The following is a 13,195-nucleotide window of genomic DNA, read 5'->3' on the forward strand; positions in this document are numbered from 1 at the left end:
TAAATTACAACCGATTGTATTTATAACAATTCATTCAAATTTAATTGTTACATTAAACAATTATTTCATCCGAGTAATGATACAATTCAATTTCTCAGACCGTATCTCATTTAATCACATTTCAATTTGATACGTAAATTTTACTTCCAAAATCGTCCGTCAATTTTCAAGTAATTTAATTAACTCGTAACATTATACGATTAATTAAATAATCAATTAAGAGTGTTGCCCTATAGGTATGACCTAGGGGGTCAACTGATCACCACCGTCGCACGACAGTAATGTCAAACTCTAGTCAGCCAATCATTACCGATATATGTTGACCAGTTGACAGTAACAATATTACTTCCAAATTGTATTCTATATAATGAGACTTAAACATGTGATCGTTATGATCAACAGTCGTGATCGCATTATTGTCGGAGGACACATATTCCAACAATCTCCCACTTGTCCTCGACAAGTGTGCGTCACCAATTCTCTTGTCCTATTACTATCTCCCACTCAATGCAAGGTGTCTTTCGGTCGTACTTGCAAGTGATCATATCGAGAGTGGTTTCCTCGATCCGGAGAATAAGCGATTGACCGGATTTATCCACTCGGATACCTTCCGAGCGTGGCCACGCATTTTCGATTCATTACTCCTCGAGTGGCCCCGAGATATTGTTATAACCCTGACTAGGGATGGACAATTCCTATCGCACTCATTCCTTCGACTAGCCACAGCATCATAACCCAAAATATGCCCATTTGACCCCATTTACGAAGGTCGTAGTAACACAAATCAAAGTTAATCGAAACTGTGCCATCTTAGGCAAATAGTCTTTAGTCAAAAGAATCGACTCATTTGAATACTATAGTAGCTCTCGCCACGACCAGGCTATATAAATTTGCCAGAACTCTATAAGCGGTCATTAGGCCCGACAAAATGTTCCTAACAGTCTGCCTATGTGATCGACTAGTCATCTCACATGACTTTATGGCACTTGAACTTGCCATCAATCGCATCACACTCTAGTCACTTCGAGACGTCACCTCATATAAGTAACTATGGGCAAAAACAATGTTAATCCATGTTCACTTTAACGGGGTTCAATTGTCTCTACAACCCGTTTGGATATAACAATGTACTAGGTGAGTTAATAATAACTCAAACGACAAATGTCGACATCACACTCGGGTAGTCAATATCATATTATAACCTTGTGATGTATATCGTCAGTGTAAACACTTATTGATTGCAATAGAAGTTTAACATCCCATGTGTCCATGTGTTCAAACTTCTTACACTTGCAATTTCCTTCACATTCATGTTCTCTCTCATAGCATGAATCTTACCAAGTACACATCAAGGTTCCCGACCTTGGTTTCGGTTCTTTAATCTTGAAAGAACTTTCTTATCGACTATCACATAGCGAACGAATTTGTGATGAATGATATAACTTGTACTGATCAAGTACTCCATCCACACACAATGCACTAGGTATATGTTTTGTAGAATCTTGTAACAATTGACAAGATTATTTAGCTTAGCACTTCTCACAAGTCCTAGCTTGACTAGGAAAGATTAATTTTTGAATAACCTCTTATTCAACCAAGCATCTTTCCAAAACTTCTCATTTCTCTTTCTAAGCTTGAAAGAATTGGGATTCTCATAAATCCTCATATGTGCTCGGATTTTCTATAATATGTGCAACCTCTTGACACATAATAGAGCATTCCGTCAAACACTGAAATCGCTCATCGGATTCTACTTGAGAATTCATGACGTTTCTATTATGGCTCACAAATCAATCATCATGCTCTTATGCATATGATTCATAATTGGACATGTACATGATTATTCTAATGGCGGAAACATTAGTTACAAATAATCATGAGATCAACCATTCATAGATTCAATGAACGACCATGACTGCTAATGGTAATTCCATTTTCATTTACATGAATAACCTATGTTAATGTTGACACGATGTGCATCTCTTAATACTAACCCAATATCCCTTGATGTAATTGGATTCATCATAGTCCATTTTCATCCAGAATTGAAAACTCAAAAGCTTCTTTATGAAAGAAGGTATTAGCTCGTCATTCTTTAATGAGTAATGAGTTTTATACATTCAAGGATGATAGCTCCCACTAAATTCCATGTCTTCACATGAGAATTTCCTAACTCCCACTCAATTCTACATATTTCGAAATTGACTTCTCAATCGAAACTCTTATTAAGAATTGAAATATAAATTGCATTGCCAAGTTATTAGGATAAAACCATATATGTTCCCATCATATCCTTTCAAAATACCTATTTTGAAGAGGTCTCATCTTAACCTTACGGAAAGAGATTTTAAATCTCCAACACACTCATGTCATAATGATGTGTAGTAATGTCATTATTCAAATATAAACAATATCTAGAATACGTCCTTCACAATTACCCTTTTGGAAGGAGGTTTAACCATTTCATAGGGAGGTTAAGCAATGACATTTGCGTGGTTAAAACTTTGGCCATTGAAGATATCGGTATATCAATCTTTGCAACTCGATCATAACTAGTATGTTACTTTGATTCATTTAGGCTCTTAAGTAAATCTCAAGGTTGAAACTATTGGTCAAATATTTCATAAACTAAGTCAAAAACTTGTTAAGACTTTACATTAGTCATTTTTCTTCCAAAACTTTCTTTTGGTCTCCTCGTGTAGTTATCTTGAGAATAATCTCTTATGATTACTACACTTGGTCTCTTTAGTCATATAGAACTAACTTGAGACCATAGATCTCATCTATTCGGCATACTATGTAAATAGATATACCTTCATTCAAATCATTTTCTCTTGCGTAGATCTTCATTTACACAAGTACACAATCTTGCCTTGCGTGTTGTGTCCTCATTTTTCTCCCACTCTATCTTTAGAATAAATACACTAAACATTCAAAGATAGCATATGAGACACAAATTAATGATGTTGAAGTATAAGGAGAACGACCTCATAGGTTGACTAATTGTTATTGATTTCATATGTGTACTTGGTGATTGACATACCTTTAAGAGAGTTCATAGACTCAAAATCTCTTTATAAATGATCATACACACGCCTTAAGCATGTGGACATATAATGAAACCCGTCATTATAATTGTCTATTAGATCATCTTAAGTGAATAATCTTATGTTTCAAAACGCAAGCATTTTAAAGATGAAATTTTAGAACATTAAAAGGATAAATGATAAAACGGGTGACTTGGGTTGCAAACCAAGTCACCATCATCCAAAATACAACTCATTATCCAAAATACTTTTCCATGTCGAACACGGAAACTTAAAGTTCTAAAATCCAAAACACAACTTAAATTAAGACAATGGAAAAACAAAGCTCCATAAAAGCTATCCTTAGCTTCTTCATGGTTTCTCATGCTTGCTTTTCCTTTCCCTTGTCTTTGCTTGGTGGAGGCCCTATTTACAATAAAAAGGGAGATACATTATCACAACTTTGCATCATAATACCATAGTTGAATTAGAAACATAAAAGAAGGATAGTCATTTACCTACTGGAGTGATCTTTCCAGCTTTGATATCACCAAGGTATTTGGAACAATTTCTTTTCCAATGTCCCATGCCATTACAATAATGGCACTTATCAAGAGGACCCTTCTTGACTTTGGAGGTGCTAGCTTCACAAGACTTAGCTTTGGTGAATGTGGGAGCTTGCTTCTTGCCCTTTCTCCCATTCTTCTTGAACTTCCCCTTACTCTTAGTGCTTATGTTAAGCACATCCTTGGGAGGGTTCACATTTAACCCCATGTCCCTCTCGGCTTGCACAAGTAACTTGTGCAACTCCTCAAGAGACACGTCCTTGTCTTGCATGTTAAAATTCACCCGGAATTGCACATATGCCTTGACTTTGGACAAGGAGTGTAGAATCCTATCTACGATGAGTTCTTTGGGGATTTCAACCTTTTGAATTTTCAAGGTCTCGACAAGCTCCATGAGTTTGAGCACATGAGGGCTAACCTTTTGGCCCTCTTTGAAGTCGAGATCAAAGAATGCCGCGCCGCCTCATATTGGACGATCCGCGGAGTTTGTGAAAACATGGTCACAAGTTTGGAGTAAATCTCATTAGCATTGCCCATTTTAAAGGCTCTCCTTTGGAGGTCCGCCTCCATCGCAAATATTAAGACATTTTTCATTGCGGCGGACTCCTTTTGGTAAGCCTCATATGCTTCCCTAGTGGCCGCGGTGGACCTAGTGGAGGGTTCGGGTGGAGAGGCCTCGGTAAGGTAACGAAGCTTGTCGTCACCTTCGGCGGCTAATTTGAGTTGGGCATCCCATTCGGAGAAATTTGACCCATTCTTTTCAAGTTTACATCGATCCATAAAGGATCGGAGCCAAGATGAACTAGCGAGTGGTGTAGCATTAGGAGTTGGTGTTGATGTTGCCATTTGTTATGAAAAAGAAGTGGTCTACAAAACAAAAATATATAAGGAATAAAACAAATGTCGTTTTAATAATACTTGTAAAATGTATGATTTAAACAAGTTTTATGCATTTTTCTAGTGACCTCTACCCAACTAGATAAATGATTCCAAGACCCAAATTCATATCGACTTAGGCACGGTATGGCCGATGAAACCTTTATCAATATAACTCGGTGGATTAACGTTTTAATCGATTCTACTTCTAGAACTCTTGGTTGATAAAATTACTCTAATAATTATCTATAGCCCGGAACACATGCAACTACGGTCGCGAATACTTCCGTTGAGCTCAATCCAAATTTCGAATAAATGTGTCCATTATCCAAATCCACATCAACTTGGGCACGGTATGGCCGATGAAACCCTCATTAACATGAACTCGGTGGATTAACACTCATCACCCACTTCCCCTACGTAACAAGGTTTGTACCCCGGTAGGGCCGAGTGCACTCCCTCGCGAAATAGGTTTTCATGGTTTCTACTATTTGGTAAGGCTATGTCTCAATTGTTTGTTTTAGCGAGAGGTCATGTCAATTTATTATCTATCACGTTTTAAGTGAACTAAAGCGGTGAACTACGATAATTCTAATTGACACGGTCGATAAACTCGATAAAATAAAGATGCATGTTTTAGTTATGGCGATTTAGCGATGCATGTGACATAAAATAAAATGCAAGCATAAAGATAAATAAATCCTAGTATGGCCTTTCCTAAAAAAAGAAAAACTATTTAACTATTATATTTTCGGAAACCAACTCCATTGGTCCCTTGAACTTCGGTTGTGGCACGCATCTCGAGGTAACACCGTCTTTATGTATCGCCATCTTGAAGAAATCCGTCTTTGGGAACTCCGAGATAAATAAAATTACATAATAAATTACATAATTTCCTATTATACATTTGTAACTAAAATAAAATAAATCTATTAAATTACAAAACGGTGATACGAGATCACAATAAAAATTACAACCGAATCGGTATTCCCATACATTTCGGGAAATACCAATTAAAATCTAAGGCCATACTAAGTAAAATTACATAATTCAAAATTACATAAATTAAAATTATGACAATCATAAAGAAAATGCAGCATTATAATATGTATGAACATGCTCAATTTTAATGCTAAATCGCCTTTAAATAGCCAATATCGTATATTACTCGGTTTTTACGGATTTGCGTGATTTCAACATTTTATAATCACAAAAATACATAAACTCATATTTATGCATAAGTTAATTACCCTAACCTCTTAGGACTCAAAATTTAGTCTTCACTAATAATTTGACCATAATTAACCCATATTTACAAAATTTGTTCATAAATGGACCAAAAATTACAAAAATAAGCTATTAAACTTCAAATAAATCACAAAATTTTAAATAAATTTGAAATTTGAAATTTAAACTCATGAACATTCTGGAAAAATTCCATGACACTCATAATGTTCAAAATCTTAGGTTTAAAAAAAATTTCGAAAATTTACCAGAAAAACAATGTTGCGGTTTATCGATTTTTTAATAAAATAATCATAAAAACATGGAAAAATTATTTTCATTAACTTTTCAATTTTAGATCTGAAAAATATAATAAAATGCAACATTAGACGTTTTTCCTAAGTCATAGATTATGTTTTATTAATTTTTTCACTAATAATGTCACTATTTATGCTATTTTTCTTCAAAAATCCATAAATCATGCAAAAAGACTTCTTTATAGCCAATAATTTTACACACATCTTGTAAAATTGCATGTGACAACATATTAATTTTCTATGACCAGATTCGAAATTTAACTTATATTAACCTATTTTTTACTTAAATCCGAATTTAATAATGAGAAATTCATTTTTCGAGCATAACAAGTCCAAAAATTATGAAAATTTACAGGTTATCTCAAAAAAATATATGTGACAACATATCCAAAAACCAAGTGAAAATTCGAAGTATAGCTAATTTTAGACCAAAAATGACATTTTTACTCATAAAATCACATTTAAATGCCATTATTGTAAATTATGAACAATAAAAATCCGAAAAATTAACCAAAATATCCTAAAACATTTTAGGACCAGAAATATTAACATGCATGGATTAATTTCGTGATATCTCATAATAACACAAATTTTACAAGTTTTGTTTGTTATTCTTATAACTCGGAAAAACTTTTAACCGATTTGCATGCAAACAACCGTGGCTCTTGATACCGATTGAAGGAAATGTAGATCTTTATACATACAAACATACTCATATATGTCGAAATTAATTTGTCATAAAATTAAATGCGGATTTTATGCATGCAAACAAGATAAAATAGAGGAGAAATCATGTCCTTACATTGGTGATTTCGGTTTAATGGGCACAAGAGAGATCACCTTTCTCTCTTGTTCTTGAGCTTTTCCTTATGGATGAACCAAGATCCAAGTGTAGGATCTCTCCCTAAGCTTTATACCCAAGGCCTTCTCTTAATTTAATTAATATTACAAGAACTAGTATAATATTAATTAGGTAGAAAATTGAACCAAAATATTTATAAAACACTTGTATATTTCGGTTTTTGGGGAGGAAGAAGATGGGAGTTTTTATCTCTCTAAAACTCTTATTTTTAGATTGTGAAAAGAATGAATGATACACACATAACATTATAGTGTATTAGTAAAAATAAGAGGAAAAACCAAGTGGTTTTTCCTCTCTAAAAAACCGGCCAAGAGGAGGTGGAGAGGAGCCAATGCATGGACTCATTTGTCTTCACAATGCACCATAGGGTTGCATGGCTAGATTAATAGGTAATCATTGTGTTTACCATTAACTTAATAAAACACAATATTATCCTAATCCACCTCCTTATTTAAGACAATGGGATAATATGGAATCCATATTATTTTTGTCAATTGTCAATATGTCACATGTCTTATGTCACATAAATTTGTTATGTAATTTTTAACATATTAAAAATCAACGTATTATCAAAAATACGTCACATACAAAAATCGACTTAGTAATATCATAATTACTTGTACCAAAATATTTTACCATTTATAAATTACAACCGATTGTATTTATAACAATTCATTCAAATTTAATTGTTACATTAAACAATTATTTCATCCGAGTAATGATACAATTCAATTTCTCAGACCGTATCTCATTTAATCACATTTCAATTTGATACGTAAATTTTACTTCCAAAATCGTCCGTCAATTTTCAAGTAATTTAATTAACTCGTAACATTATACGATTAATTAAATAATCAATTAAGAGTGTTGCCCTATAGGTATGACCTAGGGGTCAATCGATCACCACCGTCGCACGACGATAATGTCAAACTCTAGTCAGCCAATCATTACCGATATATGTTGACCAGTTGACAGTAACAATATTACTTCCCAATTGTATTCTATATAATGAGACTTAAACATGTGATCATTATGATCAACAGTCGTGATCGCATTATTGTCGGAGGACACATATTCCAACATCATTTGCAAGATTGTAATCATCCAAGAAACAATAATCAACAACTTGTTTCTTCTTGCTTGGCATAGCACGTGTATATCTGCTGTTAGCCCTCATAACTTTTGAAACAACAACAAGATTTGTATCCGCTTGCCACGATTTATTGAGACCAAGACCATCAGAGTTCGGTCTACTACCTCGTCCTGATCTAATCATCCCAGCGCTCATAGGTGTATCAGGCATACTCTTTTTCCCAGGCCCCGAAGTACTTACACCATCATCCGGTTCCTCTGCCATAACCCTAGCAGCTTCCAAAGCATCTGCTTCAGCCCTCGCCGCTTCCAACTCAGCTAGCTTACGCTTCTCAAGCAAAATAGGCAGCAAAGGTGCCTTTGCCTTTGTAAAATCATCAACCAAATCCAACAACGGTTTCCTCATTTTGTTGATATCGGCCAAAAAAAACCAAGATGGCAGCTATCTCAGCTCTATATATGATCCTTTTCAATGGGTCATGCAACTCTGATTTGAACAACTTCCCAACATAAAACATCATATGAATCATGACAAAAACACCACAATCCAAATTCTAGGACCCTTCCGATTTCCACTCAAAAGCCACATTTACAAAATTGAAATTGCAGACCTCACTACCTCTTTCAAAACCTTTCTCGACAAGAAAACTACCAAATATTTCAACCTGGTTACATTTTTAAATCAAAATTCATCACTCAAGAACAAAAAACATAACTAAAAGAAGTAGATGAAAACAAAAACTTATAATAAGGTACATACAATAGAGTTGGTAGCCAACACCCAGATACTATCTTCAAAATCATCATATACACGATTGTCAAGATAGTCCACAGTCTTCCCCACAAAATTAACAACAACACATAAAAAATGATCTCCAAAATGAACAGGGATAAAAACCTGGCATGATAAAACAGGCGTACATAAACCTTTGTTGTTCTCAACGATAAATAATCAACAGAAGAAATAAAGAAGAGAAAGGATTGGAAAAATTACCAAATCGGCACCAATGTCAAGAGAACCTTGGTTGTTCTCAATGACAGTGTCCCAAGCATTACAAATTTCCTTTCTGTATAAATCTTTCTCATCATCAGCAGCTTTGATAAGGTTAAACAAAGAAGCCTATGAAAAATATTACCACACTATAAGAGAAAATGAAGTATCACAATTGAAAAAACTTGGTTAACTGAATACAATAACAACTATTCTGCGTTACAATAACTATCATTATACAATACAATAACCTCTATAAAATTTAAAATAATAAATCACAAAAATAAAAACACAATAACAGCTTCATTATAATACAATAACCACACTAATATATTGAAATAATAAAAATAAAATAATAAAATTTGAAGAATAGGAAAACTTGTTTAGCTGAATAAAATAACAGCTAAAATGCTTTACAATAATCAAGAAACTACAATAGAATAACTGTCATAACCATTGTAAATTTACTGATACAGAAATATATAACAAATTGCACATACCGAATGACTTGTACAAAAAAAACTTCTTGTTGGGGATAACCCTTTCCCAGCCTTGACCAGCATGTCATTAAGTAAAAATGACCAGCAGTCAATCACGTTCGATGTGATCATAGTCTTAGCAGACAATGAAATAATGTCATCTCGAGTTAACATAATGTGAAATGAAAACACAACCAAATCCTCCCTGCCACATTGAAACAAATTATATAGTAAAAACAAAAACACAAACAACAATAAAGCTTTTAAAAAATGGATATAATAGCAAAAAAAAAAAAAAGAGAGAGAGGAAACGAAAAACATATAATGCTTACCCAATCCGTAGGTCATGATCGTGCAGAAAACAGTAATCAAGTACAGTCTTCCTCCGCATTAAAATAGGAGCAAAAAGCTCCTTGTACTCGCACAAAAAAGCAGACACTACAACTGCATCAGGATCGGGTGATTCACAATCTAAATCACACCATATACCACAATTCCCAAAAAACGTATGCTCAGGCATAACGTCTGAATGCAGCAGGTAAGTATTTATAACAAAACTATCTTGCATTCTAGCCCCAACAAAAGCCTCGTTGACAACTTTGTTAACAACGTCATCCACATTACTCAAGTGCACAACTTCATTCTCAACATCAATATTATCAATGTCGTCATTAGTTGGCACCTCCGCATTCGGTTTCTCAACCGCTACATCAGGGATCTTATTTTTACCTTTCTCCCGAGAATAAACCACCTTATATTTTTCTGGACAAACACTAAACCCCCATTCCTTTCATCTTTCCCCTTTTCATGCTCCTTGCAAAAACTTTCATACAACGGCAGTTTACTTCCCGCCTATTTCATTTCCTCAGCTTTTTCACAAATAAAATTGAAATATTTAGTGAACAAAGAATCATCGTCACTAATGAAAGCAGGAGTCAAAGAAACTAAAGTGGTTGTCGAACAATCTTCAACTGTTGAAGAACCGCACTCCTTTCCCATCGCTTCCTTCCGTTGCGTGTACAAATGGAGAAATATCTCAACATCCCTCTTCATCATCAAAAAATGTGCTTGGGAAACCTAAGAAAAACAAAAAGAATGAAAGAATAATTATACTAAGTCTTTACAATAATTATACTAAGTCTTTACAATAATTGAAAAAAATAACTGCTACAAAGCTTTAAAATAACTACACTACACCTTTACAATAACTACAAAAATGATGGGAAGAATGATTGGAACTTACATCAGCAGCCTTTGCTCGAATAACATCATCAGTATCAAAAAAGTCAGACAGTTCCAGATACTTTTTCCCAGGTTCAGGTTTAACAACAACGACTGCACATACCTCAGCAACTTTTTCTTCTCTTAAGCGTTTGCAAACAGGATAGACACCATTGATATATTCCCCATTCCCTAACGAACCAGAATTGAGCTCTAAAGTACCCCTACTAATAAAAGACTTCTCATCCCAGTGCTTGATAAGAGGAGTCTCAGAAGACATTGTATATTCCTTAAAACGCATACGATGGAAGTATGCCACCATAACAACAAGTATGCTACCACGCAAATTAGACGACCCAGTTCTACACCGCTCAACACCTTCGACTAATTTATCAAACACATACCCACACCAATCCAAATGGTGGATACGTGAAACATCTTGCACCGCTTTAAGAATTGAAAAGTCAATTCCATAATTTGAAGGGGGAGCAAGGACAATGGACATAGCATAAAGCACAAAAGCGACTTCCCAATTCATCTCCCCATCATCCCCCATAGCAAGAATGCATGCATTATAAACAGCAGGGATAGTAACATAATTTGTCCCTTCTACATTAAACTTCTTCCGGAACTCAGCTTTCAACGTTTCTTGTGAAGACAATAAACTATGTCCAGTGTAAACAACCTCAACCTTATCACCACCGTTTGGCAATCCAAAAACATCATACACATCATCTTTTGACAGAAAAAATTTGACATCTCTTGCTTGAAAAATATGAGCAGTTGCATTAAAGTGTTTTATAAACAATGGTATAACACCAATGGCAAACTGTTCACTTTAAAATCAAGTAAACCACCAAATCCGATCTCAATGACAGCCCTTCGCTGATTTGGACCAAGTTGTTTTACCAGATTAACCAAACCATTAGGACGACAACTCACTTTAATGTTTGCAGCACTGAAATGGAAAATCAAGCAAAATATAAAAAGAGTGACACATCAAAACAAAGGAGAAATAAACAAAAACTCATAACAGGGGGCAGGACACATATACTCACATGTTCAATCTTAGAGTTCCAGGAACCTTACTGAGCTTTTTTTTTGGAAAACTTACTTTTGAGCGTTTCAAATCAGCTTTATTACCATCTTCAGGCTCCCTATTACGTTTAGGACCCATTTGTTTTTATCACTGAGCAACAGAATACAAAATTATCAGAATAAACACAAAAAATATGACAACAACTAATACAATAACTGAGTTTTAATAATACAATAATCAGGATAAAGTAATACAATAACTGGACTTGACTAAAATGATAACTAAATAATACTACGTATAGAATAACTAAATTACAATAACTATCGCAATACATTACAATAATAAACATCACTATATTACAATAACAACATCAATATATTACAATAACAAACTTTTCATATTAAAATAACTGGACTTGACTAAAAGCTGATTTTAAAACACTAACCAAACATCAATAAACTAAAATAATACTCATTACAATAACTGATTTTCTAAATTACAATAACTACCACAAATACATTACAATAACAACATCAATATATTACAATAACTACCACAAATACATTACAATAACAACATCAATATATTACAATAACAAAAATAATTCCGAACACACACACATTATGTTCATTAGAATGTACAGGAATTCACGACAAAAAGAAAAACCTCAACAAAAGATACAAAAATGAAAAAATGAATTACGAAACCTTAAATTATGCGAAGACAATGAAAAAATTTAATTTAACAACAAAAACACAAACAAATTAAACTATATACTAAACAAAATGAAGAATAAACACAGAAAACACAAGAAAATCAAGTACAAAACAAGAAGAGGATAAATGCAAAATCAGCGGAAAAATTTAGTTCAGCTCATTGATTACCTGTTGAGAAGCACGAACGAATTGAGAACAACGATTTATGAGAGAAAACGACGATAATGAAGTAGAAGGACGAACAAATTGAGCACAATAACTGACGACAGCGAAGATAAAGAACAACGAACGAAAATGGAGAACGCAATGCAATTTTGAGAGGCAAAATATGAGAGAGAGAGAGAGAGAGAGAGAGAGAGAGAGAGTAGGAACTGACGAAAATGGGGAAAAAAAGAAGTTGAACTGTCAAAATTTGGTTTATATATGAGATGTAAAATTAAATCTCAGCCACATATCTTATGTTAGATGAATGGTCCAGATTCAGAAGGGTAACTCACCAAAAGTGACCTAACTCATTTGATCCTATATATATATATATATATATATATATATATATATATATATATATATATATATATATATATATAAGTACACATTTTATGATATTTTTACTTATATTTTAAAAGATATTGAAGAGAGAAGGGAGTATCTCGAAAAGTGATAAATGACATATATAAAAAAAATAGAGGAGTGTATATACACCTTAAAATAACGTTTACCATCAAATTATCAGCCGAATATTAAAATAATGAAGTAAAACTATAACTCGCATTAAACTGATCTTCT

The sequence above is a fragment of the Silene latifolia genome, unplaced genomic scaffold (assembly GCF_048544455.1).
Source record: "Silene latifolia isolate original U9 population unplaced genomic scaffold, ASM4854445v1 scaffold_411, whole genome shotgun sequence".
Classification (NCBI taxonomy): Eukaryota; Viridiplantae; Streptophyta; class Magnoliopsida; order Caryophyllales; family Caryophyllaceae; genus Silene; species Silene latifolia.